This window comes from Anarrhichthys ocellatus, unplaced genomic scaffold (assembly GCF_004355925.1).
Source record: "Anarrhichthys ocellatus isolate YVR2014 unplaced genomic scaffold, GSC_Weel_1.0 scaffold18, whole genome shotgun sequence".
NCBI lineage: Eukaryota > Metazoa > Chordata > Actinopteri > Perciformes > Anarhichadidae > Anarrhichthys > Anarrhichthys ocellatus.
Window position 1 is genome coordinate 6,326,901 of NW_022280048.1, and position 8,064 is coordinate 6,334,964.

Sequence of the window (8,064 nt, forward strand, 5' to 3'; positions counted from 1 at the left end):
TCTTCACTCGTGTGTGTGTGTGTGTGTGTGTGTGTGTGTGTGCATGCGTGCAATAAGACAGACTTCCATCCAAATGTAGCACACATTTTAAACGAGGTTATCTTGGTTCATCTTTATCATGTAGCACTCAGTAATGAATCATCCTTCTGACTTTTGCTAATCATAAATGACTGAGATTTTACCGCAATGATGGTTTGCAGAGAAACGTGATGAATTAGCGGTATAGATGTATAGACGCTACAAATATAGCCGACATGCAACCGTGCGTAATGACAGCTGAACCGGTTAAAGTGCACTTATTTCCCATCGACAGGTGTGATGATTGCTGGAGCGAGCACAAGCATTGATATGCAAATGATTATGAAACGACGTTTCTACATCCTCCATCTGACGGAAAGAATGTTTATGCATATTTATTTTCTTATTACACACATTGCCCCTGATGCGTTTGTCTCTCTCTCTCTCACACACACACACACACGCACGCACACGCACACACACACACACACACACACACACACAGACGAGTGAAGAAAAGGGAGAATAAAGCTATGCAATAACCCCGGCGATGCATGTAGAGATATAGAGAGGGGATTTTTCCACATCATTTAAAAGACAATTGAAGAAAATATGAGAATAATTTCATTGGGAAAGAAACTGATTGGTGCTGATGATTCAAAGAGTGTCAGCGGTGGACCTGCCTATGAGCTAATTAACTAATGACAAAAACAATGATATCATCATAATGATACACTATTAACAATATCACAATTACTATAAGTCGCCCTGATATTATTAGAAGTATTAGTACATACTACAGTCAACAGTGACAGGTAGTGATAGCAACGCTATGTGTGTTTAATTGTGTTCATTTTCCTCATTTATTATAATTTATGGAGTGTAATTTGAAAATGTTCCAGTAGGTGGAGGCATTGCAGCATTTTACGTCCGATGCGCCGTAAAAATATACAGAAGAAGTTTGCGACGTCTGCTCTCGTAAGAGACAAAAGCATCAGGGGCACTCTGCGGCAAGTTATGCAATATGCACCTCATCATTAATTACCCTAGTCTGTTTCAATTGCACTGTCGTGCATTTTACTTTTGTCTATTCACCAACCTTTTCACCTCAGCAAAGTGTAGCGATATTTTGAGTTTTTTTCAAGTTTCAACTTGTTTTTTTATGCGCAAATGTATAATGCGCATAAAAAACAAGTGGACTGAAATGCACCTTGTCTGTCCATGCTCTTACTCTCGTATTCTAAACCTCTCATTCCATCATTTTGTATGTCCCTTTCCGATTGTATGCTCGAGGACCTCTCGTGGTTTCAGTAATTCACACTTTTTGAAAACTACTTTTATAACAACATATTTTATTGACTTTTGTCATTGACTGCTCACTACTCTTAACGGCCGCTAGGGGTCGCAAGCGGTCGACTGCTTGAGTTTGAATTTTTCTTTCTGAGGAATTGGGTAATTGTTCTTCTCTTGATTTGCAAATCTAGGTAAGACAATTGTTTGTTTGTTTGTATGTATGTAACGTTATGTACAACTATTGCAAACAAATGACAAACTGAACAGAGCGCTGACTTCATTGGAGTGAGCGCGTCTTGTCATGTCGGTAGGAGGAGCGCTACTTAGCTGTTAACAGCCAGCGGGCAGCATAGTGCTGAGGTGTGTTTGGTTCACAATGCTAACAGCTAACAGGGCTAATACAGCTAACATAGCTAACAGCTAACGGAACTCAACGCTCAGCAGGACGGACAGTTTTTGTTCAGAGGAAGCGTTCAACCGGCAACACAAAGTTGTGAATTATAGTTTAACTGCACAGAGCAAATGTAGACAGCTGCATATATTAGAAATAGAGTATCTGTTGTGTGAGACAAGTGAATAATGAGTCTGATACACGAACTGTGCTTTGTATTCATTCTATCAAACATTACGGCAGTGGTTGTTGCAGAGATCTGCACTCTACTACATCTTTCTACGTCATATTAATACTAATTTGTGACATCAGATTATTTTGAAGTACTTATACTTAAGTATTTCTATTTTATGCAACTTTATGCTTCTACTCCACTACAGAAATAATACTTTATGCTTCTACTCCACTACAGAAATAATACTTTATGCTTCTACTCCACTACAGAAATAATACAATAATACTACATAACTAATACAATAATACTACATAAATAAATTGTACTTTTCCTCCACTGCATTAATATGACAGCTTTAGTTTAACTAATGAATGATGATGTATTATTACAAATTGAGCTACTAAGCAGCATACAGTTATTCAAACTGTTATTCCAACTGCAACATCAAAGTGATGTACTCATTAATGCATCAATAATTATAATTACAAAATAAAATAGATATTATTCACCAAAAGGACGCCCCAGGACGCCCCTTTACACTACCAGAGTTAATGAAAACCTCAGTTAATATGAGTGTCTTTGATTCAGACGACCTTGGTTCAAAGAAATAATGAGACCGAGTAGTATTTGAACACCACTGAGTTATGTACCTCAGACTGTATGAAGCGGAGACAGGAGGAGCAAAAGACAGAAGACAGTAATTGAGTAATTACTACATTATGTTTTTGCTGGTTGTACCGGTAGTCTTCAGTACATTATTGACTAGCCTTTTGGTAGTGTAGTACATTTCAATGGTTTATGTCCGTATCGACTATTTTGTAGCTAAGCTAACTACAATTAGCAGCCGTTTGCGTTGAGTTGTCTGTTTTCTCACATCTGTCTGTTGTTTGGTTTGATAGAGCTGCACGGAAGACATCAACAACAAACAACAACAAGACAGCCAATGGGCTCTTCAGCTATGGTAAATATATCCAAACACCATTATGAAACATATTTACACATCCACAGTCCACACTAGGACTGACATCAAAACGTAACAGCTCTATTTTGCCAGCCATGGCAAGCACTTCCACGAGCTTCTCACGTTTGGGAAAAATGCTTTCTTGCCAAGAGTTATATGAGAAAATTGATACCACTGTCATGCCTGTTTGGTCAACATGTAGCTGGAGCTAGCAGCCTGATAGCTTAGCATAAAGACTGAAAGCAGGCGGCTTTGCAGTCTTATTATTTTGTCCGAAGGTCACCAAATCCCCCTCTAAAGCTCAAAAATGAACAGGTCATATCTCTTGGTTATCTGCAGGACTATTTGTTGGCCGGGCGCTGTGAATTCCTGAAGTCTTGATGCCACTGTAAGACTGCCCCGTTACTCCCGTCCAAGAAATAGTCCAGTACATGACCCACCGTAAAAGCACAATCTGTCAAATGTACACCTCAGTTTTGTTGTACGGATTAAACAAATGAGATATAACGTGTTCATTAAGTTTGACTTTAATTGGACTTCAGAGGTGCTGGTAGTTGTTTCCTTTGTTCAGAGAGATGCTGTTTCCCCATTTCCAGGCTTCGTGCTAAGCTAAGCTGCTGGCTGGATTCCTACTGGATGACAGCTGACATCAGATGTGTGCACATTGTCACAGCGTCATATATTTATATATCAAAAAAGAAACTTCCACATGCAAAAAGGACATGCAGAAGTTTTATTTTGAGCCAAGGGTGACTTGACTGTAATATTTGAACGTGAGGGCAAAAAAATACAATAACTTTAGATTTTCTTGAGTAAAAATGTAATATCAGACACGGTTTTACATTCTAACAGACAGTGAAGAGAATCTCAGGGTTAACTAACTTGTAGTTTTCACTAAACCTGCTTTCTGAAATGGGGCCCTGAAGTCGGGGGAATATGAAGTGATGAAGCTATTGGATTCCCTTCCTGCAGTCGGGCAGAGCGAGCTAACAAATTGAAGGTATGAACATGTTGTTAGTCTTCCTCTGGAGGCCCCTGGCCAGCCATCTGTTTTTTCATCCAACAGCCATGGCGGCCTGCCTGCTCGTGCTCCCCTGCAGCTTAAGGCAGCCGATATGATCTCCCACAGTTTAATAAATTGGAAGAATCAAAGCAGAGGAGGGGGAAACTGTTATTGAACTTTCCATAATCTCCTCTGTGACAGACTGCGTTCAGTGACTTATCGCGTGCACGTACGGCCCCTCCAGTTCATCTAGCAGGATTTAGCTTGAAGTAACGAAAGCACCTTTCATATCTAGGTGGTGTAGGGGCAAGATTTCATTATGTCATCTCGCTGAAACAGTTACCTTTACTCATTCTCACTGTTACAGGTCTGAACCATAAATGTAAGTAAGAATACTCCATTACAGGTAATAGTCCTGCGTTCATGTTCTATTTGAGTAAAAGTGCAGAATTCAAAGAAGTATCATCAGCAAAATAAAGATGGATGACAGATAGATAGATATGTACTTTATTCATCCCCAGGGGGACATTTGTATGTTACAGCAGCAAGACTTCAGCAAAGTCTTCTGCCAACAAGGAATCATCACCTATAAGATCATAAAATATAACCAGTACCTTTCTTTTACACAGAATGGGTTATGAGCCTCTATGGAAGGTTTTTTAGCTGCAGTACTTTGACCTGTTTCTGTTAAAGAGCTTTTCTTTTCTCTAATGTCTGCCTTGGCATTGCCCACGCACTGTATGAAGCTGAAGCCGGCCATAGTGGTGAAAGGAGGTTAATGTACTACTGCTGTGAGAGCTGTTCCCCAGCTCTATCCCACGCCCTGTAATTCTGTTATTGCTCTATAGAATTGTCAGTGGAGTTGTACTGCCCCAGTCAAGGCATCGGAGCCAAGTCTGTGGAGGGAGGTTAACTTGACACATAAATTGCTATCTGCCAAAGACGAATGGCGCTCGCCAGTGAGCAGATGAGGAGAGCAGTGACCTGACATTGCTTCTGACAGACTGCGTACTTCCCCCGTCATCTTTCTCTCTTCCTTTCTCTCTGCATGGTAACAGCTGCTGCTGCCTCTGATGTCTTACTGAAGCTGCCAAAAATTCAATGGAAGCGCCGTCCTGCCCTGTATACGATCGTTGTGTATGTGTGTGTGTGTGTGTGTGTGTGCGTGCATACACATCAAAGTAATTCACGGTTTTCAACTGGCTGTTCACTTGGGCTGTAATTAAGGACATTTATACTGTTAAATAACAATTCAGTATCTGAGTGCATATTGATTTGTTTGTTGGGGGATGGGGAGAGGAAGATTGGCAGGTCTTTTAGATCACATTCATGGCAATTGAGACCTTCATAATGCAAAGATGGCTGGTTATTACTGTCTAGAATGGGCAAGGTAGCTCATAGAGAGATACGTGACTTTACAACATTTCTGATTACACAATGAACAGGGGCAAGGCTATCATCTGTCTGAAACTGTAATGATTTGATATGACACATGCTATGGCATGCTCTTCCCAGAAACATTTGTTCTGTGAAGAGACACGTATCGCCCCTCCACAGGGTTGCCCACATTATGTCAATGGTGAAGAATTCCTGTGCCGACAATGACTGTGTTGAAAGCACAATTTTCTCCTCAGCAGCCTTGATTTATGTCTGTATATCCCTGAAGAGTCTGCAGTGTGTCAGGTGGCTGTGTGTGTGTGTGTGTGTGTGTGTGTGTGTGTGTGTGTGTGCTGTGTGCTGTGTCCTGGTCTAGGAACCTAATGTAGAGCAGGGTCGTCCTTCAATCAGAGGATCGGCGGTGTTTTTGGGAAAGACACTTAACCCCAAGTTGCTCCTGCAGGCTGTTCCCGCAGTATGAACGGGTGTGAATGTTAGTTAGCCCTGATGGGCAGGTGGCAACTTGCATGGCAGCCCCTCCATCAGTGTATGAATGGGTGTGAATGGGTGAATGATGACATGTAGTGTTAAAGCGCTTTGAGTGGTTGGAAGGCTGGAAAAGCATTTACAGTCCATTAATGTGTCACGCTGGGGTTTGTAGATGTCATAAGCAATACAATGTGTGAAGCTGGTGACAGGTTCTCAGTCTCTGAGACAATTACATTTGACGTAACGCTGTTTTCTGTTGGATACGGTGAAGAAATCCTAGTAATCTCTGCTCTTCCTCAGTGCCACTTTTATATGAGTGTTCACATCTTTCAGTCAGATATACAGTAAACCTTTTAGGATGGCTAACTCTTTAATAAGTTTATAAAATTGATTGAGAGTTATGAAACAGGGTCTAAAAATCCTTTACATTGGCTTCATATTCTATTTCTTATTGACTGTCGGCATCTACGACTACATTACTGCCTCTCTGATTACAACTGGACCATACTGAGTACAGGCCCTGGTGTATTTGCATCCAAATTTGACAGTCATGTTTTCTCATAATGCTTCTTTTCACAAACACGCAAGAGATGAAAAGAGTGCACCAACACAATTGAGCCAGTGGGTAGAGATTATTATTTGATTGATTATTGTTCACTAATTTCCAGTGCAAATGAACTTTTTTCATAATTTTTCATCTAGTGCATCAATCTTTATTCTGTCTTGTTTCCTCTGTCTTGACATTCATTTCTATAACATTTCAGAAAGAAGAATCTCCACTGTAAACATTTGGGATTATTTCATTTCATCCAGGTTTCCTTTAAAGGGTAGGTTGAGGTTCACACTTTTTAAATTCTGTCCTAAAACAAAACTTACAAGCCCATATGTACACTACCATTCAAAGGTTTGGAATCAGCTGTTATATTGAAGTTTTTCCTTCAATATCGACAATTTTAAAAGAGATAAAACCAGTATAAATCAGTCACCGAAACTATTACTTACATTTGAAATAGTTTTGAACATACGTTTAGTGGATATCCCCACAGTGTTGCATGACAGAGGAGAGAACGGTTTCATTTGGATTCTGAATTTTTATTTGTTTCCCAGTCCAGAAAAACACAAGTGGGCCGTCTGCAGTCTACTCAGTGGTCAGATTGAATAGTTTAAAACAGCGCTGACAGAAAAAGGAGACAGGAGTTATTAGTCTCTTTATTTTGCAGTCTGAATGCTACATTTCCCACATGTATCATTTCTATTGCTTCAGTGATCTATTCTTTCAGAGTTGGTGTATTTAAGGCAATCCAGTTGGTCACGATTTCTGTCTGTGCAATCTCTGAACCCTTCGGCTATCGGTCTGAGGAATGCAGAATCTGTTTGATTACCGTCTTTGTGACCACACATAACGAGAGAAAAGATTTCAGGATCATATGAACATAATATGGACTGACAAATCCCAGTTTTACAGTATTGATATCTTACCTGTACTGTAAGATGATGGTACAGTAAGAACTGAACGCAGCTTGCAGTGTTTGGGACTGATATTGTTTGAGGGGTGCTTGGGTAAAGGGTTTACCTGGATCTGGAGGGGGTTTGAACTGGCAGGACGCATATGCTGATTCATTGTTAGAATTGTGTATGTTTTGTTTTCAGGTTTTTATTTTGTAATTTTTTTTAAGTGCATGCATACATAACACGTTTTGAAAAGAAATCACAAATTTTGGGACCACCCTTTGAGTTCATTCAGTCGAACCCGTAGCTGATTGTTTGCCACATGATTTCAATATAATGCATTTTTGGCTGACAGTCTGTCAATCCGCACCGATAAGGACTCTGACGGTTCACAGAAGGTAAGAAACACACCATTTAGCTTAACCGTGATCATGGGCTGAAAGTAGAACTTGTGAAAAGATAGGCTTGTTGTTCATTTTAAAAAAACGTTACACCCGCATACACACAAAAATTCCTCAAATGAATTACGCTTTTTTGAACTTCAGTGTTTAGACGGTTAAAGCATTTGTTACTGTCTCCTTCGAAGTCTGACTAACCTGCACATGATAGAAACACTGGAGCTCTGCAGAAAGGACCTGTAGGTTGAATATATAGTACTTCAGTCTAGTTCAGGAATGATGGAGCCAGAGGAACTTAAATTACTGTGCAGCAAGTTCTCAGAGAACAAGAGTAGATTGTGTTTGACGACCATCGTTGGTATTTTACCATTAAACAGCTTGTTTTGTTCTCTGTTCCAATAAGAAAGGACCAAGCAGCAAAGCATGTTGTCAGGATAAGCAACAGAAGACATATACTAACAACAATGAAGGCATTTTCATATGATGGCAGAGGCATGGTAGCCTCCTTTT